Consider the following 26,540-nt stretch of genomic DNA (forward strand, 5'->3'; position numbering starts at 1 on the left):
AGCTGCATTGGTATAGTTGACAGAAATTGAGAATTTGAAAATAAAATTATATTTTTCCACTGAGATAAAAGTCCAAGTGTTAAAGCATACTGTTTCCATGGAGACTTAGAAAGGTCCTTTGTCCCCTCACTCTTAGATGTAGAAAAGTCTCCTATGAAAATACCCATCTGCCTGGTGTGCTCAGGGACATCAAGTGGCTGGAGGATGTGCCTGGTGGCCAGCAGGGGGAGCAATGCCAGACTGTGGGTGATCCACTCAGGGGCTCTAGGGTAGTTGTATACACTCAGTGCTCCTTGATGGGTGATTTTCCTGGCCCTGTGAAGTCCTCATCACCCTCTGACATCCTGGGTCTGGCTCTCTCAGCAGATGGTTTTAAATTGCTGTTATCTACTTGTTCTCCTAGGATCTTTGGCCAAATCTGATACATATTGTAGCTGATCAACAACGAGGACCCAGAATGCATTTCTGAGGACGTGGGCTATTAGGAAAGTTTGTGTAGAAAATAAAAATCAGCTCTTTGTCGGATTTCCCCTGTGAGACTCAGAACACAGAGCTACGAGCTGTCTCCTCATGTTCGTCAGACTTAGGGAAAGGAGCACCGGGGCTCGGACAGGGTCTGACCTCCCAGGTCCATACAGAGCAGGTCCTGTGACACCAGACTCACATCCTCACATCCTTCTGTGTCAATGTGTTGGTCCCTTGGGCAGAAGCTCCCCCATCTGCAATGGGAGCCTCTGCAGTGTGGGGTTCTGGCTCTGGGACAGAAGCCCCGTGAATGTGATTCAGCCCATGTGAATGGGAAATCGTGACATCAGATTGGGCTCTGCCTCAGGTCTCTCAGCATGCTCTTCATCCCTGGGAAGAGGGCTGAGGTCACCTCTCGCTCCTCTTGTTCCACTCATTACACCTCCATCACCCATTGTCACTAATGGAGTTTCCCTGCTGTCACTTCTGCACCAGCACCAGATTGTCTAAGGCCATATCTTCCATTTGCATCTTCAAGAATGTCTATTTGGCTGTTCCTCTCAAAGTTGAGACTTAAACATTGATTTCTCTTGTTTAATTTTAGTTTTTAATACTTGCATAATAATGGAGATAAAGTTGACCTTAGCCTGTTCCTATTATCTGTGGAAATGCCATTTCTGCATTTGATTAACTAAGATGCTGCATTTAGTACAAAGTTATGCATGTGTGTGTTTATTACCACATTATAAATGCACGTGTTTCCCTCTTTATATGGCTTTTCAGAGTTGGTGTTAATTTTCTCAAATGCTTTTTCTGCATCAATAGAGATAGTATGATCATATTTATTGCTGTATGAATACATTGTGTTATATGAAAATATTTCTTAATATAATTCAAAACTTACATCATTGAAATAAATCATACTTTGTAATAGTGTATAATATTATTTATCTGATACTGGGCTATAGGTTAATATTTTATTTAAAATATTTGTAGCAATATTTAATGTTATTGGACTGTAATTTCTGTTTTTGTATAATTTATATGTTAAGTAACTCTATCAATATTTTGACAAAAACTATGACAGCCTACCTACTTTTAAATATGATAGAAAATATAGAGCAATTAAATGGGACCTGTCTGGTCTCTGAAGGATTGGTCGTATGTCCTTGTGAATTGTCTGTATCTCATGCTGTTCAGTAGAGTAGTTCCATCTCATTTTAACTTTTATACTAAAATTCCTCTGTTTCTTTATTTCTTCCAGAGCCAAATTTGTGTCTTCCAATGAAAGTGTGCATTTTATCTATTTTTAAAAGAGGTTATCTCTGAATTTTTTATAAATTTTTTATTTTTAGATATTTGCCAGGTAGGGACACTGTTGAGGAGCCCTGTGGTCCCTACACAGCTGCTCACTGAGGACCATTTACTTGAACAAATCTGGGGCTCACAGAATAGACACTGTGCTCACGGATGGAGACACAGCAGTTGTGTCCTTTCTGTCCTGGCAGAGTTCACTGAGCAGGGACCTTTGTGTGGTCTCAGCTTCCTCCCAGGGCTTCCTAGAGAGTGAAGTCACCCTCCATGCTCCTCAGTCTGAGGTGTGAGCTGAGCTCAGCACCAGGGCTCAGGGAGGAGCTGGGCGGTCACTGAGGGACACACATTTGCATGGACAGCCCCTCCTCTGGCAGAGGGGGGAGAAGAAAAGGAGGCCTGGGCAGCCCAGCCCCACTGTGGGCTCAGGGCTGTGAGTACCATGGCCTGGACCCCTCTCCTCTTTGTGCTTCTCTCTCACTGCACAGGTAGGAACAACCTCATAGACAAGGGCAGCTGTCCAACCTGGATCACCCACTTTGATTCAGAACCTGAGGAATTCTACTTTAGATCTTGCTCCATGTGCCATCTGTGTTTGCAGGTTCCCTGTCTCAGCTTGTGCTGACTCAGCCGCCCTCCCTCTCTGCATCTCCTGAAGCATCAGCCAGACTCACCTGCATCTTGAATAGTGGCTTCAATGTTGATGGACACAGGATATTCTGGCACCAGCAGAAACCAGGGAACCCTCCCCGGTATCCTCTGAACTTCTACTCAGACTCAAGTAAGCACCAGGGCCCCGGGGTCCCCAGCCGCTTCTCTGGATCCAAAGATGCCTCAGCCAATGCAGGGGTCCTGCTCATCTCTGGGCTTCAACCTGAAGATGAGGCGGACTATTACTGTAATGCATGGGACGTCAAGAGTATGAGTTACACGGTGCTCCAGAGTCACAGGGAAGTGAGACTAAAACCTCTCTGTGCTCTCCCTGCCTGGAGCTGACAGCATTGCTCACCCTGGAACCAAGTGTAATGCAGAGTGAGATGTATTGTCACCTCTTCAGTCAGCAACTCTTTTCCTTGTTCCTGTGGGTGTGTTGATGTCTTCTCCTTTTCTTAGATAATGTTTTCTCATTTTCCTTAGTCAGAATGTTCAATTATTTATTGCTAACTTCTTCTCTCTGATCATGGACACACAAGCTTACACCAGGTCTTAGGACTGTGCTCCTCCTGTTGGGGATAACGGGTGAGGAAGGAGGTGTCTGACTTCACCCAAGCCCAGCCCAGGGCCGAAGTCTAACTCACCATTGTGCATGGTCCTAGTGCTTCTGGTCGGTCACTGGGTCAACGTTACCACTCAGTATCTCCGGGGGGCCAGCTCCTAAGTTTATGTCATCTTCCCTCCACATTTGCTCATTTTGACCTGTCTGTGGGGACTGTCATTTTCTTCCTGAAGCTCAGAGGAAGCAGGTCTCTGTGGTTCCAGGGATGCTGAATAAAAGTGTCTTTTCCAGAGTGAGATGTGACTGTGTGTGGCATCCTTGTGCATGTGGATGAAAATGGGGCCACATACTAATGCTAACAAGCTCAGGGAAAGCCTGCATGGTGTCCTTACAGACTCTGGGACATAAAGTAAACACACAGGGTGGTCTGAAATGGAAACTTTTTTACTAAAACCAGTTTATGGTGTGTAGTCATGTCCTAGAGCAAAGTGTGTGCCAGGGCACACTGGTGCACCCTAGAAGATTTCCAGGTGTGTCCTATGGTATTCCAGAGAAATATGTGCCTGTTGGGGAGCAAAAAATCAACAGGGTTTTTGGAGTTTAGATTTTTGAGGGACAGAGGTGTGGGGAATTGGCTATAAACTGACAATCTGCCCAACCCCCCACCTCACTTGCCTGATTAGGTTGCAAAAGGCTGTTAAGCTGTGGTGCTGGATTGTTTACACTACCCCCCATGATCCCCAGAAAGACTGGAGGCAAGTTTCTTCTATCCTTTGTTTGGTGTAAAGTTAAGATGATATGTATGGTGGGGGTTTTGGATTGATGATTAAACATAAGGAATTGTCTCTTAAAGACTTTTGGATTTCTATAGAAGAAGAATATGTGGCAATATCTAAAAAAAGCTTTGAACATTTTACAGCAATTTTCAACATCCTATTTATGTGAATTAGGATTTTCTACCCTCAACACAATTAAGAGTAAAAAGAGAGGAATTCTTCAATATATTGATGAGGAAATGAGAGTTTGCCTTTCAAATAATTGCCCAAACATTGAAGAAATCTCTAGGACACATCAGGCTCATGTTTCTCATAAACACAAGAAGAAAAAACTTAACACATTTGTGCCAGGACCTGTTGAATTTACTAAATCTTACTAAGAATGTATCTATATATATAAAAAGACAACTTTTTTGTCGTTTTTTCATTTTTTATCCCTCTGTTATGAATTATAAAAAGCAAAACTCAAAAAATGTAACATATATATGTTTTTAATGTTAAAATAAATTTAATTTTATATTTATTTTGTTTACCATAAAAGCACGTTTGGACTTTATATTTTTTTCCTTTAATATTTGACTTAATTGATATAACTTATTTCTCAGAAATTTGTATGTAGTGTGCCTACAATTATTTGTAGGATTTTAAATGCACCCTGACTTTAAATAGTTTGAGAACTACTGTCCTAGAGAGTTATTCTCCATCTGAATTAAGGTCAATGTTTACACTGAAGCCTGTCTGTTGCCTTTTGCATCTGCAATAATGTACCTGACAAAATGCCTTTGAGGTGTGGGGGTAATCTTCTTTTCCTGCATCCCAGCAGAGCAGGAATCAATACACCCTTTCATTGTCATCATTATCATGTTAATTAACTTAACCTGTCTTGTGCCTCCCTATGAAGAAGAGGCTTTAGTGCATGTATTTTCACTGTTATCCAATCCCGGAGATTTCTCCCCTTTGCTTTCTCCTGCCTCCTTGCTCTATCACCAATCAATTTCCTGTGAGGCCCCCAGTCTTTCCCTTTGATTCTAATCTATATAATAAGTGGTGAAACCTCCATTGTGTTGGAGCATTTTCTCAATCCGCTGCGACTTTGCTCCCTGGCAATTCTCTACAATTTGGCTCAAATAAAATCATAAAAAATTCCTATAGATTTGGAAGTTGTGGTTTTGTTGTTGTTGACATGTCACAAGAGACACCAATGTCAGCTTCCTCACATCCATGCGGGTTCTGTGAGAGCCCCCTCTCTCCTCCATCTCAAGGTGATCTGAAGCTCATGCCAAGATATCAATGGAGCTGGGAACAGTTAAAGTTTAGAAACATCAGGTAATGGAGATCCACCCCACAAAGCTTTGAAGAAGGTTCATCAAGGTGTGGGGAGTTATAGGATCCCAACTCTGGGGACACTGCAGGCCTGACCTAGGGACCTCCCTCCTCACCCTTCTCTCTGCACAGGTGAAGGGGTGAGGGTGTTCTGGAAATGGTCATGGGGCACTGTCCCTGTCCCTCTTTTCCTGTTCTGGGTCAGCCCTTGTGCCATCTTTATTTTCCTCTTAGAGTGAAGCAGCCGTCTGCCGGTGGTTCCGAGTCTCTCTCAGGGTGCCCTGCCCTGAGCTGGTCGAACTGCCCTCTGTGTCTCCCTCAGTGACCTAACTCCTCGAGTCTCCACATGCTGTGATCATGGATCTGTCATGGCCACGCATTTCCTTGGAGCTGCCGCTCAGTCTCCTACTCCAGGTCTCACGTCATGGCCTGTCACCCACTGCATTTATTAAAGACACAGCATCTCAGGTGTGGGTACTTGTCTGGAGGGACAACCCCACATCCATCCTGCTGCCCCCGGTCCCACCCTATCTGCTTCTCAGGAGGCTCAGGAGAGGGTAGAAGGACCATAGATTTTTGTTTTACCATTCTTGTAAATTTTCTCAATAAGTCAGTTGGAGAGACACCTCATAATATGGTGGTGTTTGTGTTCTATCATCTATTTAATCTATCTGAAAAAGGACCAGCATTATTTCTTCTGATAGTCCCGAGACCATGAATATTCCTAGGGTGTCACTAGGGGGGGCTATGATCTTCTCAGAGGTGAAAGCCTGAAAGGACCTCAAATGTTTTTAACTGAAATGGGACCTGCACCCACACACATGACCCGAGCTAGAGGCAACAGCAGATGCTTCCTCTTAACAGACAGACTCAGAGCTCACAACCACCACCCCCTCCTCCTGAGAGGGAAGCTGAGAACTGTGCTGAGGACCCAGAATTAGGTATTGCCTTGGGCTCATATTTGCATAATGCACATTCAAACACACTTTACCCAGGGGGCTTAGGAGATGAAGAAATAACCACGGAGACCAGCACCATCATGAGGCCAGGGAACTAGGGAAGTCACCACCATGACCTGGACTCCACTCCTCTTCCTTCCACTCCTCACTCTCTGCCCAGGTTTATGGGCATTTCAGAGACCAGCCTTTGGAGGGATCAATCTGCCTTCATTCTTCATTCCTGATCCTTTCTGTTTTTATTTGAGGGTTCAGTTCTCAGGCTGTGGTGACTCAGTAGCCTCTATGACCCAGTCCCCATAAGAGACAGTCACTCTCACCTGCAGCTCCAGCATGGGAGGGGTCATCAACAGTAACTCTCCACACTGGTTCCAGCAGGAGTCTGGCCAATATCCGAAGTCACTGATTTATGATACAAGCAATAAGGTCTACTGGACCCCCACCCGGTTCTCAGGCTCCATCCTTGGGGACAAAGCTGCCCTGATCCTCTTGGGGGCCCTACCAGAGGTTGAGGTTAAATATTACTGTGCTCTGTGGTACAGCAGTCATTTCCACAGTGACAGATGCAGGTGGAGAAGTGAGACAAACCCCGAGCTCAGTGCACCCTCTGTCCTAATGTCCTCGTATCCTGTTCACAGAGGATGCATCTTGCTAGTGTGGGCTCAGAGGTCCATGCTCTGAGGCTCCAGAGGAGGAAATCAAATCAATATTGCTAAGCTCTAAAATGTTCTAAACCACCATTTTATGAAAATAAAATGCTCTTAAAAACAACACTAATGTAATCAACAATTCCATAAGTAATAGACAGGAAAAGCAGAGGGAAACTTATACACACATAACACAGTCACATCTGAATTTAGCTTGGCCAGCATTTAGTAACAAGACAAAACTTAATAATATAGTAGAATAACCAACAGAAACAGAGTCATTTTCAAATGGATTTGGAGCCTCTATCCCAGAGGTATTTCCCTTCATGTCCTTCTTCTCAAACTACTGTGATGGTTGAGGGAAAATAGTCCTTGGGCTGTGACAAAGTGACCGTATATTCCAAACAACTGTCTACAAAGTTAACAGAAGAGCCCACATCCTGCCTACAGGGCTGAAAACTACAGTTGTTAGATTCAGGGAGTACTGACATGCTGGGGCTGCCAAGAGTGTACAAGGTCCCTGTGACGCCGAGAACAAAGAGTTCAGCAACATCCTGCATTGAGTCAGAGACCCTTATCAGAAGTTTATGTTTGAAATTCTCCACTGAGCAATACCCCCCCGTAACTGCACACGACCTCCCTAGCCAATGACTAACAGCCACATCAGCTTCTGTATGATGCTTGCTCATCCTAGATAACCACCCAATAAAAAGGAGCCATTTTAGAAGCTTGTGGCTGCAGTGCTCCAGTCTCTTCAGAGGCGTGGGTTGCCTGCAGTCCCTGCGCAGGTTTGGGGGGCTGCCGTGTTCCCCTGTGTGGGTTACCTGCAGTCCCTGCGCAGGTTTGGGGGGCTGCAGTGCTCCCTTGCATGGGTTGCCTGAAATCCCTGTGCAGGTCTGCAATAAAACTTATAAAATTCACTTTGGGTCTGCTGTAGTCTTTCTCGCTAGGATGTAACAGATGGAGGCCCCAGCGAGATTGGCCGTGTAAGACCCCTCCTCACGGAGTGGGCTGCAGCAGACGTTGGTAGCTGGCCAGCCTCCGGCAGTTGCCGTTTGAAACAGAATTTGGCTGATTTGAAACATTTGGAGTCTTGAGACTGTTTGGTAAGGAAGCTTCCTCTTTGAATATTTGGAAACAGAGCTCTGGTTAGAAAAGGGTGTAGTGGAGCAGGCGGGACGCCACCTGATTTCTCCCCACCTGGTTGGTCAGGGAACGCAGGACGCTGCCTTCTCCCTTTGGTTAAGCTTCCTCTTTGAATATTTGGAAACAGAGCTTTGGTTAGAAAAGGGTGTAATGGAGCAAGCGGGACGCCACCTGATTTCTCCTCACCCAGTCGGGGAATGTAGGACGCTGCCTTCTCCCTTTGGTTTTGGTTTAGAAGTTTTGTTTGTTTTGTGTGCATATTTGGTTTGTTTGTCTGCTACTGGAATGGCCAAATTAAGAGCAGACTGGCCAAGCCAAGGATTGCTAGACCCATAGAAAACATAGAGAGTTTAGCGTACTATCACCAACACCCACCTACAGGCAGGTGGCACGGTCAGTATGCAGCCAGTATAGCAGCAGAGGTAGAGAAAGAAAAGGCAGCCAGGCTGCAGCTGGCTTCAGAAGAAGCGGCAGGCTCCCCTCACAGTTTCAAGCACTTGCCCCTCCCCCTTGGGCACCAGCTCAAGGGCTGAGCCACTGCTTAGTCAGGCAAAATATAACAGCGCAGTAAGCTAGAGGTTATCATCACCTTGCTACAGCCCTCTGCCCTCCTCTGCTTTGGCTCCGGGGAATCCCCACCTCCTATCTGGAGCCAGACCCGAGGAGAAAATTTAGGGAATACGGCCCCTTCTAAACCCACTGCCTTAGGGTTCTTTAAATACAGGATACCCAGTTTTGCTCTCTTAGTCAAGCCCCTCAGTGAGATCTTCTGAGCATGGCTTTTAAGGTCTATAATGACCAAGGAAGTAACAGAAAAGGCAAATAAGGCCCAAAAGAAGTCAGGAAATACCAACTTTTGGCTCCAGCGCCCTAAGGGGCTTGCTTCATAGCATGTCATCAAGGCCCTGCTCCAGAGTGGAAAGAAAGGTCATTAAACTGAAGCCTGCCAGGCTTCCCGGACCCATCAAGGGACACGTCTGTGCTGTGGAAAGAGGGACATAAGAAGGTAAGCTGCCCCCTTGCTCCATGGAGGGAGGGTTCACTCTCTTCTAGCCCTGCTCTAGCTACCTGTGACCTGACCTTGCCCAGCATGCTGGGAATTGCCACTGAAGGCCTAAGGACATCGTTCAGGAGCCTAAGGTATTTCTTCCAAGTAGCAGATAAGCTAATCTCATTTCTTGTAAACACAAGGGCCATCTACTATGCCTTGCTTGAATATTTAAGTTTTATTTATTCCTCAAAGATCTCTACTGTGGGTATTGACAGTCTGGTTTTATTGCTTTATGTTTAGTGTCTCCTTTATTTCTCTTATCTCAATGCCCCATGCCTATTATAGGCTGGGACCTGCTGCTAATTCCAGCTAGAAGCAGTGGTCACTAGGACTTAAACTCTAACTGCAAAGTGTAGAAATGTAAAACCCTTTCCCTAAGTACTTGCAGGTTTTATAGGTTACTCAGCAAACTGTTCAAAGACTGTCCAAGAGGCACTTCTAGCAGTACACCCCCCAAGGACTGACTCCCACGTAGACGGGTCCAGACACCATGAACCTGACCACTCCCATTGCTGCCAAGGTAGAAGGCATACCCACCTGGGTCCACCGCAGCCAGCTGAAGCTTGCAGTCCCAGCAGAAACACCTTTGTGGACAGCGAAGACTGACCCCGCCAACCCTTGTAAGCTGACCCTGAGAAGGGCTGCATGCCCTGCTTCAGCCACAAACCAGAAGTTAACTGGTCCACACATGGAGACTTTGGGGAGGGAGGGGAACTAAGGTAAAGGAAAGCCAAGTAAGTCATCTTAAGGTTTGATGCATGCACTGCTATGAGTCATACAGAAAGGGGGTGTAAGTCCTTTGGCTAAGAGAGAAGCTATAAGGTAAATGAAAGTTATGTATGTGCTCATAGTTACCACTATAGAATAACCTATGAATATTGGTCATGTGTCCGATAGGCTACTTAGGAAAAGGACACCTCCAAAAAGCAATCTTTAAAAGAGGATTACTTAGTACTAACTTAGTCTTTGCTGAAGGTTAAGGTTTTTAGGAATTAAGAATTCTGATAAATTAGAAAGGAATTGTACAGTTTTGATAATAGAAGGTATAAGGTGTAGAGGTACTTTTGAAAAGAAAAGGAAAAGCAAGTTGTTATGAAGGCCAGTTATTTCTGGATAAGAAAGTGCATAAAAGTTGAAGGTTTATGTAAGTTGCAGAAGGTTTGTGTAAATTGCAGAAAGTTTGTGTAAGTTGCAGAAGGTTTGTGTAAGTTGCAGAAGGTTTGTGCAAGTTGTAAGAAGTTAGTACAGAGAAGAAAAATGCAAGGCAGAAAGAAATTAGTCCGTAAAGCTTGTAGTACTAAGGGCACACTATCAGCATGCCAGCACATACTAGGGAGGACCCCTGACCTAATTAGCTTATAGCTACAGCTAAAGTAGAAAATTCTCATGAGCCCCAGCCTTATACCATTCTCCCCACTGATGAAGAATCAAGGATTTGATTTATGCCCAAAAGAGATGGGGGAATGTTAGATTCAGGGAGTACTGACATGCTGGGGCTGCCAAGAGTGTACAAGGTCCCTGTGACGCCGAGAACAAAGAGTTCAGCAACATCCTGCATTGAGTCAGAGACCCTTATCAGAAGTTTATGTTTGAAATTCTCCACTGAGTAATACCCCCCCCCCCGTAACTGCGCACGACCTCCCTAGCCAATGACTAACAGCCACATCAGCTTCTGTATGATGCTTGCTCATCCTAGATAACCACCCAATAAAAAGGAGCCATTTTAGAAGCTCGTGGCTGCAGTGCTCCCTTGCATGGGTTGCCTGCAGTCCCTGTGCAGGTCTGCAATAAAACTTATAAAATTCACTTTGGGTCTGCTGTAGTCTTTCTCGCTAGGATGTAACAGTCAGTCTTTATAACTTCACCAAACTATTTAGCTAAAGAATAACTTAGCTTATTTTCACCCATGGAAATCCCTTCCTTGGCTTATTATCACCAATAGAAACACTTCCCTTCTTCTCATGTGATTACTTCCCTCCCGTCCTCGTAAAACCACTGCCTTCGCCCCATCCTTGCACATAATTTGACTTCCTGTCTCAGAGTATTACCCAGATTTGCAATGATTTTTATCTCAAGTAGATGCTTGTTGCCTCTCACTTTGTCTTTAAATTTGCAGGTTTAGAATAGTGACATTATACGGGTATGATCTTATTCGTAAAGATAAATGCTATAGTGAAACTTAGTGGAAACACAGTTAAAACAGAAAAAAATATCACCTCTACCACCGACTGGCAGAAAAGCCTAAAATTATAAATTGACAAAAATCTAAAAATAAGAGTCATGTAAAGCAGTGGTCCCCAACTTTTTTTGGGCCACAGACTGGTTTAATATAAAAAAATATTTTCACGGACTGGCCTTTAGGGTGGGACAGATAAATGTATCACGTGACCGAGACAAGCGTCAAGAGTGAGTCTTAGACAGATGAAACAGAGGGAATTTGGTCATTTTTTTAAAAATAAAACATTGTTCAGACTTAAATATAAATAAAACAAAAATAATGTAAGTTATTTATTCTTCCTCTGTGGACCGGTACCATATGGCCCATGGACCGGTACCTGTCTGTGGCCCGGGGATTGGGGACCACTGATATAAAGTATAGTAGTTTTCTGACCTCAGATGGCACATTGGGTAAAGCCTTGACCTGGAACATTGAGGTCACTCACTTTAAACCCTGGTGTAGGGCCAGGAGCCGCCATCGTGGCCATTCACATGCAGGTTCCATTGGATTCGGGCAGACGATAAAGAAATGGCGGAGTCAGAGAATGGGGGGCCATCCTATTTATTGGTGTCTCACCAAGACAGGCAAACCACAAAAGAAGACAAGGGAAAAGCAGAAAACCAGCTTTTCCCATGAAGGGCAAGGGATCAGGGAAGCCCCTGCAATCGTGATAGCAGGAACTGAGTGAGCCAGCTCCTGGTCTGTCCCACTTTATAGTGTAGAAAACCCAAATCCCTTAATCCAATATACAGACAAGAAAGTCTCTGATACAAAGTCACTTATCCAAGGCATAATTGGATTCCTCATGAGAGTGCACCACCCAGATCATACAACCAGTCAAGGGTGTGGGGAAAAGCTTAGTCCTAAAACCAAACCTTAGGCTACAATGACCTGGCCTGCTTATAGCCTGTCCCCCACACCCAATATAAGTCACAAGCGAGCAAACATATATATCATATTTACAAACTTATTTGACCAACATTCCACCCCTTTTGCTCGCTTTACAATCTAAACCACAGGCATCTTCTATGATGGTCACTGTGAAAGGAGTGGGATACATTGCATAAACAGAAATAGTACCAACTACAGCAATAGGATTAACAGATCAAAAACTATGGGCGAAATGAGAGAGCTGTAAGTGGCACCAATAGAGGCAAATCCTTTCCCTCTGGCAGAATACAGGCCAGAGTTTTGTCTGCAGACAGCACCGTAGCTGGCACCAGAGGCCGCCCTGAGCGGGCATACCAAACCTTATTGGCCAATACACCAGCATCTGCTGGTTCTATGTGTAGTAAAATAGGAGAACTCATTATTGGCCATAAAGAAATTACAAAGGTGCCCTTCAAAATGCTGTCCCCTTGAGCGCTCAAGGGATAATACACTTCTACCCTAGGTGGCCAGGTGCTGGTTGCCCAAGGAGTTAACTGGAGGTCCACCTCTAGCCCCTTTCCCCATGGTGCCAACAAGGCCACCCATCTCAGATGGGGGGCCTGTACAGTCCAGGGCCAAGTCCATTGAAGCCATTGTCCTTTAAGAAGGGCTGTTGGAGCAGGTAAGAGCACGTTGCCCTGCTGTCCGAAACCTGGCTTGAGTAAAATGTCCTTGGTGCGTATCTGCAACTGAATGGGGGCAGCTGTCCAATGCAGGAGGGCCTCTACTGGAGCTGGCCTCCCCCGTCGAGGTCGCTCATTCAAAATCTGGAGTACTGTTCATAAGTGGCGTGTCCACCCAGTAAGAGAGCCGGTGCCCCCCTCCTGTCGCAGTCCCTGCTTTAAGAGTCCATTATACCACTCAATGATACCAGCAGCCTGGGGGTGGTAGGGAACATGGTACTTCCAGTCCACCCCCAGCTTTTGAGCCCATTGCCTCACCATTGAACCAGTGAAGTGGGTATCATTGTCACTTTCAAGGACCAGCAGTCACCCATATGCAGCACTCAGGCGGTCCAGAGCCTGTATGACTGCCCTCTGGTAAGGGTTATGAGCAGGGTAAGCAGCAAGCAGCCCGGTGGCAGTATCTACACAAGTGACTGCATACTGGTACCCTTCTGACTTTGGTAAGGGTCCAATAATGTCTATCTGCCATTGTGTCAGTGGAACATGACCCCCCTGAATCTGTCCAGGTGACACCAGTGGTCTCCGAGGGTGTTCCTTGGAACATACTGCACATTTCTCACAGGCTGCAAGTACCTCTGCATAGGACACAGGCAAGTTCCAAGCCTTAACCGTAGCCCACATACTTTTCTGTCCTGCATGGAGCAGGTGCCGGTGGAGCCACTGTGCCACATCAACTGCAGGTACAGTCTCCAACCATCGCACCCTTGCCAACGTATCTGCCTCATCATTCCCAGGATGGGCTAGAGGGGCATGCCCTGTGACATGATATACTGTCACCTGCTTCTGGTGTACTATTTCCCATAAGTCCTGCCACATAACCTGACCCCATAGTGGACAGTGCATTACCATCCACTGGTTAATGTGCCAAGTAGCAATCCAAAGGGTAAGTCCACGATAGACGGCCCAGCTGTCAGTACAGATTACCAGAGGTGAAGGTTCATTATGGGCAACTAGCCAAACAGCTCTTAATTCTGCCCATTGGCTGCTTTGGCCTATACCCGTGTCCATCCAAATAGTCTCAGTGGCCGGATGGAAGGCTATAGCTGTCTATTTGGCAGGTTGGCCCCTGCTGGAACCATCAGTATACCAAGCATCCTCGGGGATGGGCACCCGTCCCTCCTGGTAGGGACTGACTTCAGGTTCTGTCTCCTGAGCCCCAGTTGCACCTGACTCTAAGGTCGCATAGGTGACTGGACCCAAGACTTCCTGCAGTTCTGCCCTCAATGGGCTGGTGCTAAGAGCACAGCGTTGCTGCAGGTAGGCACCCCACTTAGCCAGGGTGGACATTTGGGCCATACCACTGCGTGGTTTAGTTGCCCAATCTCTTACCCATCCAGCAATAGGGTATGTTGTCTTGACTGTAACTGGTGTTGTGGTTGTAATACTCTCAGTGGCCAGGAGGGCAGCATACACAGCTGCCAGCTGCTTCTCTACTAATGAGTAACGAACTTCAGCACCTTTCCACAATTGGGACCAAAACCCAATAGGTTGCCGTAGGCGCTCTGTCCGCTGGCACAAGCCCCATCCAAACCCCTCTGAGGTTACATGAACATCCAGCTCACAGGGCCTGGCAGGATCAAACACATTCAAGGCCTGTGCCACCTTGACAGCTCTCTTAGCAGCTTCAAATGAACCTTGCGCCTGCTCAGTCCAATCCCAACGAACCCCCTTTTGAATAAGGTTGTACAAGGGGCGTAGTAACTGAGCCAAATGCGGTATAAATGCTCGCCAATACCCCAACAAACCTAAGAATTCCTGTAACTGTTTTACCGTAGTGGGCACGGGGTATGCTTGAATCTTATCTATAACTGCATCAGGGATAACTTTTGTCTTACCCGACCAGACAACTCCCAAGAATTTAACAGATAACCCAGGTCCTTGTAATTTGTTCTCGTTAACTGCCCAGCCACATGCTTTCAAATAGGATAGCAGGGTAGGGACTGCTTGCTCCAATTCTGAAAGAGAATCACTAGTTAGCATAATATCATCAATATAATGGTACATGCGGACTACCTCTGGCTGTTTCCATTTAGCCAGGTCAGCAGCTACCAGCCCATGGCACAAGGTGGGGCTATGCAAATAGCCCTGGGGTAACACTGTAAAGGTCCATTGTCTCCCTTCCCAACTGAAGGCAAATTGGTCTTGACTCTCTGCGGCTATATCAATAGAGAAAAAAGCATTGGCCAAATCTGCCACAAAGTGGTATGTCCCCAACTCATGGCTTAGCCGATCCATCATGTTAGCTATCGAGGGAACAGCAGCGTGCAAAGGGGGAACAACTTTATTAAGTTTCCTGTAATCTACTGTCATTCTCCAGGTTCCATCTGCTTTGCGCACAGGCCATACTGGGGAGTTGTAAGGACTGTGTGTTGGCCGGATGATCCCCACCTTTTCTAGTTCGAGGATTGTCCCTGTGACTTCTTCATAACCACCTGGCAGGCGGTACTGCTTGGTGTTAGTCACATGCTGAGGAATGGTTAATAGCAAAGGGGAATGTGATGTGTGTCCCCGCAATACGGCCTTCACGACCCTGATCCACAGCCGAAACTCCCCAGCTGTAGTTTCCAACCACAGTCCTTGCAAGACATCTACCCCCAAAATATATTCAGGAATAGGAGATACATACACCTTATATGGCTTAGGAGGCAGTCTCCCTATCCCCAATGGAATAGTTATTGGCTTCACTTGAACAGTTTGGCCCCCATAACCGTCAATGGCCACTGGGGTCCCAGCAAACGGCTCTGGGTTTCCATAGAGAAGGGAACATTCTGCACCTGTATCCACCAAGGCCAACACTCATTGTACAATGGAAGGGGACCAGTGGATAGCCAGTTCCCGTGGCCTCTGGTCCCCGCCCATCCCCGTTAGATGGGTCCCTCGGCCTTTTTCCTATTCAAACTGGTACAATGGGTCTTGGGAGTTCCCCTCTCCCTCAGCCGTCTCTATCATATAATCTTGTAACCAAGCTGTACGCACACCAAACGTTTTATTGGTAGCTTCTGGGGCCTTTCGTCTCAGTGGCTGGAACTTCTGTTCCGGTTTAAGCTGCCGCCAAAGCTCCAAAAGAATTTTATTAGACTGGCCATCCAATTTCCCCTTATCTGCTCCATCCGCAATCAAGTCTACCCACATCTGCGTTCGGGTAACCTTTACAGGCCCGTTTCCCTTGTTAGTTGGGGGGGAAACATAGGCAGCAGCCCTCACAGCTTTATGATCCCGAGCGGCCTCCAGCTCTCCCAAATCTGCTACCATCTGTGTAACTGCATTGATGGGCTGCCCCACATAGGGGCCCAAGATAGCCACAAATGACCCAAAAAGGGCTGACGGGGCGCTAGCAAGGACAAATTCCCTCATTTTTGCTGTAAACACTTCCTCGTCTGGCCCATGAGACCCAGGGTTGAAAACAGCATTCTTCATACCTAGTTCCCGAAGGACCTTTACTAACTCACTGTAGCACTGCCACCGACTCATTGCCCCCAGCAATTCTCCAGCATTCTGCCAGACCATACAAATGGTGGCCATCACCCATTCTAATAGGGTATGGTCTCCTGGGTTGCCATGGCAGTTCTGAAGACACTGTCTCAAGGAAGAGTGTGTGGTAATGGCGGCCAATTTCTCCATCTCTGTTCCGGAGAGCATGATGCCATCCACCCCTATATCCCATAATCGTAGTAACCAGGTTACCAGGGATTCAGTAGGTTTCTGCCTAAATTGTGCCCCCAACTCCATCAGCTCTGCCTGGGTATAGGGCCGGACCACAGAGTGTTCCATTACCTGGGCAGGAGGCTGTGGCTGTCCCTGAGGGACTCTTTGTTGCTGGGTTTTTACCTTCTTGGCGACAACTGGTCGGGCTCTCAGTGTGCATATGGCAGCTTCAGCCTGAGCCTTCTCATCCTCAGAAGAGGAGTTGCAAGCTCCTGCTCCCGCTGACTCAAAGCCAATCCACCGGCATGGATGCTGCTGCTCCTTTGGTGACCGTTTAGGCTCCTGTGGCTGCTGGCTTTTGGCCCGAAGCTGAGACTCGAGCTCTTGAATCCACAGTTGTTTCTCCAACAACTGCCGGTGAAAACGTTCAGCTTCCTGGGTAAACTGCAACTCGCGAACCCGTAATTCCTTCTCCAGTGCTCGCTCCAATTCCAGCCTTTTTTGCCGTTCTATTTGCAATTCATACTGAAGCTTTTGACCTCGGGCAGCTTCTCGCACAGAACTCTTGGTTTCCTCTTGAGTAAAAAACGTGTAGCCCATGGCCCCTAAAAGGACAGCCATGGGGAGCCAGAGCAGCAACCAGTACTCTATCCCACCCATCAAGGGTGGTGGCCCCATACCAATCTCTGAATCCTGCCGACTACGCCAGTTGTAGGGCCAGGAGCCGCCATCGTGGCCATTCACATGCAGGTTCCCATTGGATTCGGGCAGACGATAAAGAAATGGCGGAGTCAGAGAATGGGGGAACATCCTATTTATTGGTGTCTCACCAAGACAGGCAAACCAAAAAAGAAGACAAGGGAAAAGCAGAAAACCAGCTTTTCCCATGAAGGGCAAGGGATCAGAGAAGTCCCTGCAATCGTGATAGCAGGAACTGAGTGAGCCAGCTCCTGGTCTGTCCCACTTTATAGTGTAGAAAACCAAAATCCCTTAATCCAATATACAGACAAGGAAGTCTCTGATACAAAGTCACTTATCCAAGGCATAATTGGATTTCTCATGAGAGTGCACCACCCAGATCATACAATCAGTCAAGGGTGTGGGGAAAAGCTTAGTCCTAAAACCAAACCTTAGGCTACAACGACCTGGCCTGCTTATAGCCTGTCCCCCACACCCAATATAAGTCACAAGCGAGCAAACATATATATCATATTTACAAACTTATTTGACCAACACCTGGGCTTGCCTGGTCAAGGCACATATGGTAGCAAATACTGCAAGTTGATACTTCGTACTTCTCCTCTCTTTCTCTCTCTAATAATAATAATAATTATTATTATTATTATTATTATATATAATTTAATATAAATGTTTTGTTAATTATTTTTACTCTGGAGAATAAAGGTCCCACATCTTAATCCATATATCTGATAAAGACCCCACTTTGTGTTCCTGAGGTCAGTATCGAGGTCACAAAAACAGATTAGTGCTATTTTTTCTTCGATAGAGTACATTCCCTACAGAGGCTCTGAGGACAGGGCAGTGATTCCTGCAAGGCTCAGCTGTGATGACAGAGACACAGGCTGAACACAGGCTGCAGGATGTTAGGAGTTGCCAGGAGCCCTAGAAGGTCAAAAGAGACAGTGTTGGGCAGATAAAATATATTATGCTCACTTTGTTAAGGATGGTGCTGCCCACATGGAAGCCTGTCGCCCAGGTGATATTAATGTATGTTGGGGGCAGGCTGTGGGCAGGCAGGATCCTTGTGGCCTGGGGCTTGGTTTTAGGACTAAGCCTTTCCCACCCATTTTGATGTGGGGTGGTACAATCCCATCATGCCTCAGATAAGTGACTTTGTATTAGAGACTTCCCTATTCTGTATATTGGATTAAAGGTTTTGATTTCTACACTATAAAATGGGGGCAGAACGGGAGCTTGTGCTCTTAGTTCCTGAGATTAACATTAGAGGAGAGAGCAGAGCAGAGAGCAGAGAGAGGCCACGTGGAGGAGACCAAGAGAAGAGTCAAGATGGCGGAGTGTTGAGTGAGAATCCAGTTTATGCAGGAAGAAGGAAGGAAACGGGGAACAGAGGTGAATAAGTCTGGTGAGCTAGAAACCTTTGATTCTAGGAAACTCAGATAAGTCAGTAGCTTTGTGAGCACTGAATGTGAGTGGGTTTTGGAGCCCAGTGTGTGTTTTTACTTGCCCACTGAGTGCAAGCTAGGATTAAAATGATGGCCCACCAGTTTTTGACTCCATTGTTTCATTACCATCTGTCTGAATCCAATGTGAACCTGCATGGGCCGGGCTGCTGTGATGGTGGCCGTGGCTACTGGCTTTACAGACAGGAAAACATTTATTCAGAGCCTTAAAAGGCTCTGGCCAGCTGACATCTGCATCTCAGACTTAACCCCACAACAGACAGAATTTATATCCCATGCTCTAAGTCACTCAGCCCGTGTACTTTGTTGCAGCATCCCTGGGACACAGGACAGCAGGACAGCACAGCCAGTGACAGGGCTGAGCCCATCAAGTTCACAATTGTTTCAAGTATATAGCAGAGGTTCCAACCTGACATGGGGACTTGAAGGTCACAGAATCGTGTCCATAGTGTATAAATGTGACTCATCACTGCTGTGCTGTGCTCTGACCTGAACGTAGACACTGTCTGAATCCCAGGGGGAGAAGATGCAGCAGTGACTGACCACTCTTCCAATCACTGTGGGGGGTCCAACTGATAGACTAGGTCTCCATTTCCCACAATGCCGTTCTCTGTGAGTTTGCAGGTGTGGATCTTGATGGGGTACACTTACATATGAGGACACAGCAAGAGTACTAATAAATTCCAAGGACAGCCCCTCTAGGTCAAGAGACACCCATCATGAGAAGCTGATTTTCAGAAAATGATCCTACTCAAGGGGAGTTATAGCTGCTCTAACACATTAGGATTGACTTCCTGGGGTTCTCTTGGCATTTCTCCTCTGCCCAATTTGAGGTAAGTAGACAGCTACAGCAACATAGTTGTGGGAGGCAGGGGCTGTCTCTGATTGGCCCTAGTCACCATCTTATACCATGCTATAACCAGGCCTGGGCACAGGAGGGCGCTGATGGACTGTTCCTGAAAATCTGGGAAAAGCAGAACTGGGACCTGTTACTTGACATTGCCTGAGGCTCTCTGCTCAGGGCTCACAGCTGTGACCCTGTCACACTTGTGTAACACAGAGCTCCACCCTGACCACCTTCTAACATCCTCTGGCACAGAAACATGACCCATGTCCAGTGAGGGATAAAAAAATCTGGTGGAGTCTCATTTGCATGAGTGGCCCCTCCCCCTTGCAGAGTATGAAGAGGGGCAGGGAGAGATGTGGGGGAAGCTCTGCTTCAGCTGTGGGGCCACAGAGACAGGACTCAGGGATGATCCCCACCATGGCCTGGTCCCCTCTCCTGCTCACCCTCATTGCTCACTTCACAGGTGACTGGATAAAAGAAAAAGAGAAGGAACTTTGGAAAGACACATAGGGTCTGCTTTCTTCTCTTGCATCCTGACCCGAAATCACCAACTCTGTGTCTCTCTCTTCCAGGATCCCGGGCTCAGGCTGTGCTGACTCAGCCGCCCTCCATGTCTGGTTCCCCAGGACAGAGGGTCACCATCTCCTGCACTGGGAGCAGTTCCAACATCGGGGCTGGTTACCCTGTGCAATGGTTCCAACAGCTCCCAGGAACAGCCCCCAAACGCCTCATCTATGGTAATAGTAATCGTGACCCAGGGGTCCCTGACAGATTCTCTGGCTCCAAGTCTGGCAGCTCAGCCACGCTGACCATCACTGGGCTCCAGGCTGAGGACGAGGCCGATTATTACTGCCAGTCCTATGACAGTAGTATCAGTGCTCCCACAGTGCTGCAGGTCTGTAGGGAAGTGAGACACAAACCTGCTGTCTCCCTGCATTGGGGCTTCCCTGAAGAAACCATCTTCTGCCAGACAGCTTCTTCCTGTTTGCTTTGGATAAAAGCTGTGGTTTGAAAATCACCATAAGAGACTTTGTCTCGAGAACGTGCCCTCAGAGTCTCAGATTCTGCCCTCAAGCCTGTACTTGGAGGCAATGCATAGTCTGACTTTCAAGATGAACAGAAATTCCTGGTTTCCGGGGCCAGTTGAACTGGGTCCATGGATACAGGTTAGCGGAGGGCCACTGTAACACAACACACAAACTGGGTGGCTTATTCTATGGAAATGAATTTTCTCACTGGTCTGAAAGCTGGAAGCCAAAGAACAAAGTGTTGGCAGGTTTCATTTCACCTGAGACCTCTCACCTTGGCCGGCAGAGGGCTGCACTGTGGCTGAGACTCCACTTGGCCTTTGCTCTGTGTGTGTTCACCACTAATTTCTCTGCCTCTTCTTATATTAAACCAGCACTATTTGATTCAGCCACCCCTCCATATGATCTTGTTTACCCTAATTACTTCTTTCAATCTGTTGGTTACCAAAGAGTCACGCTGTGACTGGGCTTTACCACATGATATTGAGGAGAAACAGTTACACTTATATCAAGGGGTGAGGGAAGAATCAGGGGCACAGAGTCCAGATCAGCTGACTTTCCATATGATGTGCATCCACCCCATTTTCTCAACACATACCACATGCCGGACGTAGGTCTAGGGGCTCAAATAACATGGACAGGGCAGGAAAGTTCACCCCACTGCTAGGGTGATGTAGTCTGGGGAAGAGGGATCAAATAAGCAGAAATATTCATTCTACAAGTTGGTTTCTGACATGGACACAAAATGACTCTGCAGTCACAGGTGTCCCATATACATGACAAACCCTGGGAATGAAGAGGCAGTCCCTCTCTGACCATTGACCTGGAATCCCGTTTTCAAGGTGACCAAACCCAATAACTCACACCATCTCCCCATCAACATTCTTGTGATAAGGAAAGGGCTTCTTTTTTTATTTTTTTATTATTTTTTTTAATAAATAAATTTTTATTTTAATGGAGTGACATCAATAAATCAGTTTACATATATTCAAAGAAAAGATTTCCAGGTTATCTTGTCATTTAGTTCTGTTGCATACCCATCACCCAAAGAGAGATCGTCCTCCGTCACCCTCTATCCAGTTTTCTTTGTACCCCTCCCCCTCCCCCTTCTTCCTCCTTCCCTCCCCCCACCCCCCGTAACCACCACACTCCTGTCCATGTCTCTTAGTCTCGCTTTTATGTCCCACCAATGTATGGAATCCTGCAGTTCTTGTTTTTTTCTGATTCACTTATTTCACTCCGCATAATGTTATCAAGATTCCACCATTCTGCTGTAAGTGATCCGATGTCATCATTTCCTCTAGGTAAATAGTATACCATGGTGTATATGCACCCCATCTTCTTTATCCAGTCTTCTATTTATTTTTAGAGTGATTAAAAGCCTTTAAGCAAACTCTTGGCCAATACAGCAAGAATCCATAAAAGAGTAGTGTCTTTAACATGTTCACCAAGTCCAAGTTGGCCCCATCACCATGCCAAATCCCTGAAAAATGCAACCCAACCACAGTTCAGTCTGTTAGAAGCTGTCACAGGGAGCAGGAGTCCAGGAAAAATCCACATCCAGGAAAAATCCGCATGGCACTGGAATTGTTGTCACCATTCTATACTTTGCAGCTCATGTCCAAGTCCCAATGACCACTGCTTCTAGCTGGTAATGGTTCAGGTAGACTGGAAAAGCCATTTGCAGCCTGCGTGGATATGGAGCTTCTGTTCTCCTCTGCCTGGAGAGATGAGACCAGGCTGCCTTTCCCTGGAGCTCTGCGATTGTGGCATGGTAAAGAGAACCTTGGGATACACTAAGCTGGGTGGCAAAGGTAGATTCATAATAGAAGTTGGCAAAAGGGGGAAAGAGAGCTCTAAATTAGGAGTAGGTCTCAGCCTGAAATATGAGTGGGGCATTGAGGTAGGAGGGATAAAGGAAACACTATATATTAAGCAAAGCAGCAGAAAATAGGACTATCAACACCCACAACAGAGATCCTTGAAGGAAGGATAAAAAACCTGACTATTCAGGCAAAACATAGTTAAGTGCCCCTTGTGCAAATGAGATCAGTTTACCAGCTTCTTGGAAGAAATACCCTAGGCTCATCCACAGTGTCGTAGATGGGGCCAATGGCCCTGGGCACCTTCAGCCTTCAGTGGCAAACCCCAGCATTCTGGGCAAGGTTAGGTCATAGGTGGCGGGAGCAGGGCTGGAAGAGACTGAACCCTCCCTTAGAGGAGCGAGGGGGAAGCCTACCTTCCAGTGTCCCTGTTTCCTCACAGCAGAGGCATGTAAGTCTGGCAGGCTTTAGATCAATGACCTTTCTTTCCACTATTGAAGCAGGACCCAGATGGCATCCTATGAGACCCCTTTGGGGCATTGGAGCCTTTAAGGGTGTATCCTAAAAGCTGGTAGTTCCCCTGATCTCTTTTGGGCTTTTTCTGCCTCTAGTTATCTTAAAAGTCATGCTCAGAAGATCTCACTGAGGGGTTGAGGATCCCCATCTGCCTATATAAATCTTTTCCATATATCTAAAGCTATTTGGAAAAAGACAAAACAGAGTTATTAGTTGGATCTAATAAAGAAAGTAGTAGTTTGTAGGCGAAAAAGATTTGGTGTCTCCTGTTCATCAGCGTTCCAAAGAAATGTAAATTATTTTTTTAAGTAAAAAACATGATACGGTAGACCCGTAGGAGTTCCAGGATATGACTACCCCCTTTTAATTTTTTTTATTAAATTGACCTTAAAATGTTTGCTGAGTACACTTTAATAATAGCTTAAGTTTAAAGATTGTAAGCATGACAAAATACAGTAAATGCTTTTGCTCCATATGCAGGAGCATTTTCAGTTTAGCTGGTTTAGGAAATCCAATAATAGAACAATGCATACAGACAATGAGCTATAACATGCTTAGCAGCCTCTCCTGCTCTGACAGAGGTACTATAGATCCGGAATATGTATCCACTGTAATGTGGACATACGACTGTTTGCCAAATGAAGGTATATGAGTAACATTCATCTGCCAAAGTTGTCCTGGTAGGGGTCCTTGAGGGTTAACTCCAAATGAAGGGGCAGTATAGGACCCCTTCGACAGGATTTCCCAATCTGCCATGCTGCTTCCCGAGAAAGTTGAAACTGTTTACACCGGTAGGCAGCATTCTGGTGATGAATAGTATGAGACTGACTTGCTCGGTCTGTCATGGTTGCTCCATATAATTTTCTTTTGGGTAACTTGATCAACAACGGCATTCCTAGGCCCTGGCTGGTTGGCTCAGTGGTAGAGCATTGGCCTGGTGTGCAGGATTCCTGTGTTTGATTCCCAGTCAGAGCACACAGAAGAAGTGCCCATCTACTTCTCCACCTCTCCCCCTCTCCTTCCTCTCTGTCTCTCTCTTCCTCTCTCGCAGCCAAGGCTCCACTGGAGCAAAGCCACCCCAGGCACTAAGGATGGCCCCATGGCCTCTGCCTCAGGTGCTAGAACGGCTCTGGTTGCAACAGAGCAACACCCCAGATGGGCAGAGCATTCCCCCCTGGTAGGCATGCCAGGTGGATCCCGGTCAGGCGCATGCGGGAGTCTGTCTGACTGCCTCCCTATTTCCATCTTCAGAAAAATACAAAAAATAAATAAATAAAAGAAAAAATACAACCAAAAAACAAAAAAGAAAAGAGAAAAAAAAAAGGAAAAGATAAGGAAAAAAAGGGGGGGGGGCATTCCCTGGTGCTAAAGCTCCAGGGAGCATGGAGTGAGCTTGAGTATGTCCTATGAAACATGGAGCTCTATGTTGACATATAAGTCTTTAAAGAAGGAGGAACTGCTGAAATAGTTCATCAGCAGTTGTCCCTAAGACAGCAGTCTTTAGAGTGAAAACACTATAAGTAAATATTTGCTGTCTGTCCATAGATTAAAGGAGGAATATGGCAAATGCTGAAAAGCCATGATCTTTGTGCCCCTTCCCTCCCCCAACCCCCTCCCTCTCCTCCCCCCACCCTGTAACCCCAACACTGTTGTCCATGTCTCTGAGTTTCATCTTTATGTCCCACCTATGTATGGAATCATATAGTTCTTAGTTTTTTCTGATTTACTTCTTTCGCTCAGTATAATGTTATCAAGGCCCATCCATGTTTCTTTAAAAGATCCTATGTCATCATTTCTTATGGCTGAGTAGTATTCCATAGTATATATATATATATACCAAAGCTTTTTAAGCCACTCGTCCACTGATGGACACTTGGGAAGTTTCCATATCTTTGCTATTGTGAACAATGCTGCCATAAACATGGGGGTGCATTTCTTCTTTTCAAACACTGCTATGGTGTTCTTGGGGTATATTCCTAACAGTGGTATAGCTGGGTCAAAAGGCAGTTTGATTTTTAATTTCTTGAGGAATCTCCATACTGTTTTCCACAGTGGCTGCACCAGTCTGCATTCCCACCAGCAGTGCAGGAGGGTTCCCTTTTCTCCACATCCTCGCCAGCACTTATTCTGTGTTATTTTATTGATGAGCGCCATTCTGACTGGTCTGAGGTGATATCTCATTGTGGTTTTAATTTGCATTTCTCTAATGATTAGTGATGTTGAACATTTTTTCATATGCCTATTGGCCTTCTGTATGTCCTCTTTTGAGAAGTGTCTATTCATTTCTTTTGCCCATTTTTGGATTGGATTTTTTGTCTTCCTGGTATTAAGCTTTACAAGTTCTTTATAAATTTTGGTTATTGACCCCTTATCAGACACAATGTCAGATATATTCTCCCATTGTGTAGTTTGTCTTTTTATTCTGTTATTGTCTTTAGCTGTGCAGAAGTTTTTTAGTTTGATAAAGTCCCATTTGTTTATCCTGTCTTTTATTTCACTTGCCTGTGGAGACAAATCAGCAAATATATTGCTACGAGAGATGTCAGAGAGCTTACTGCCTATGTTTTCTTCTAAGATGCTTATGGTTTCACGGGTTACATTTAAGTCTTTTACCAATTTTGAGTTTATTTTTGTGAGTGGTGTAAGTTGGTGGTGTAGTTTCATTTTTTTGCAGGTAGCTGTCTAATTTTCCCAACACCATTTGTTGAAGAGGCTGTCTTTACTCTATTGTATTAATATTTCCTTACCTCCTTTGTCAAATATCAGTTGTCCATAAAAGTGTGGGTTTATTTCCAGGTTCTCTGTTCTGTTCCATTGATCTATCTGCCTGTTCTTATGCCAGTACCATGCTGTTTTGAGTACAATGGCGTTATAATATAACTTGATATCCAGAAGTGTGATACCTCCCTCTTTATTCTTCTTTTTCAAGATTGTGGAGGCTATTCATGTTCTCTTTTGGTTCCATATAAATTTTTGGAATATGTGTTCTATATCTTTGAAGTAAGTCATTGGTATTTTAATTGGTATTGCATTGAATTTATAAAATTGCTTTGGGTAATATAGACATTTTAATGATGTTTATTCTTCCTAACCATGAGCACGGTATATGCCTCCACTTATTCGTATCTTCCCTGATTTCTTTTATCAATGTTTTATAATTTTACGAGTATAAGTCTTTAGTCTCCTTGGTTAAATGTACTCCTAGGTACTTTATTTTTTTGGTTGCAATAGTGAAGGGGATTGTTTCCTTAATTTCTCTTTCTGATTGTTCATTGTTGGTGTATAAAAATGCCTCTGATTTCTGAGTATTAATTTTATATCTTGCCACCTTGCTGAATTCATTTATCAGGTCCAGTAGTTTTTTGACTGAGACTTTAGGGTTTTCTATATACAATATAATATCATCTGCAAATAATGATAGCTTTACTTCTTCTTTTCCAACTTGAATGCCTTGTATTTCTTCTTCTTGTCTGATTGCTGTGGCTAGGACTTCCAGGACTATGTTGAATAAGAGCGGTGAAAGGGGGCACCCCTGCATTGTTCCTGATCTTAAGGGGATTGCTTTTAATTTTTGCCCATTGAATATGATGTTGGCTGTGGGTTTCTCATAGATGGCTTTTATCATGTTGAGGTATGTTCCCTGTATTCCCACTTTGCTGAGAGTTTTGATCATGAAAGTGTGCTGGATTTTATCAAATGCTTTTTCTGCATCTATTGAAATTATCATATGGTTTTTCTCCTTCATTTTGTTTATGTGATGAATCACATTGATTGATTTACGAATATTGTACCAG

At 45.5% G+C, this 26,540-nt stretch overlaps 2 long non-coding RNA genes across 5 annotated transcripts in view; one reads left to right on the plus strand and one right to left on the minus strand.

Moving 5' to 3' along the window:
- LOC136392858 (uncharacterized) overlaps positions 1-26,540 on the minus strand; it is a 355,790-nt gene that overhangs the window by 281,063 nt on the left and 48,187 nt on the right. The gene's annotated exons all lie outside the window — the stretch shown is intronic.
- Positions 7,462-9,345, plus strand: LOC136392859 (uncharacterized). Of its 3 annotated transcripts, none has more exons than XR_010748994.1 (3): positions 7,473-7,800; positions 8,588-8,846; positions 9,271-9,345. It is a non-coding gene; the product is annotated as an uncharacterized lncRNA (long non-coding RNA). The 3 variants fall into 3 exon arrangements; XR_010748995.1 differs by having other exon boundaries at positions 9,289-9,345; XR_010748993.1 differs by lacking the exon at positions 9,271-9,345 and having other exon boundaries at positions 7,462-7,800.

The sequence above is a fragment of the Saccopteryx leptura genome, chromosome 2 (assembly GCF_036850995.1).
Source record: "Saccopteryx leptura isolate mSacLep1 chromosome 2, mSacLep1_pri_phased_curated, whole genome shotgun sequence".
Taxonomy (NCBI): Eukaryota; Metazoa; Chordata; class Mammalia; order Chiroptera; family Emballonuridae; genus Saccopteryx; species Saccopteryx leptura.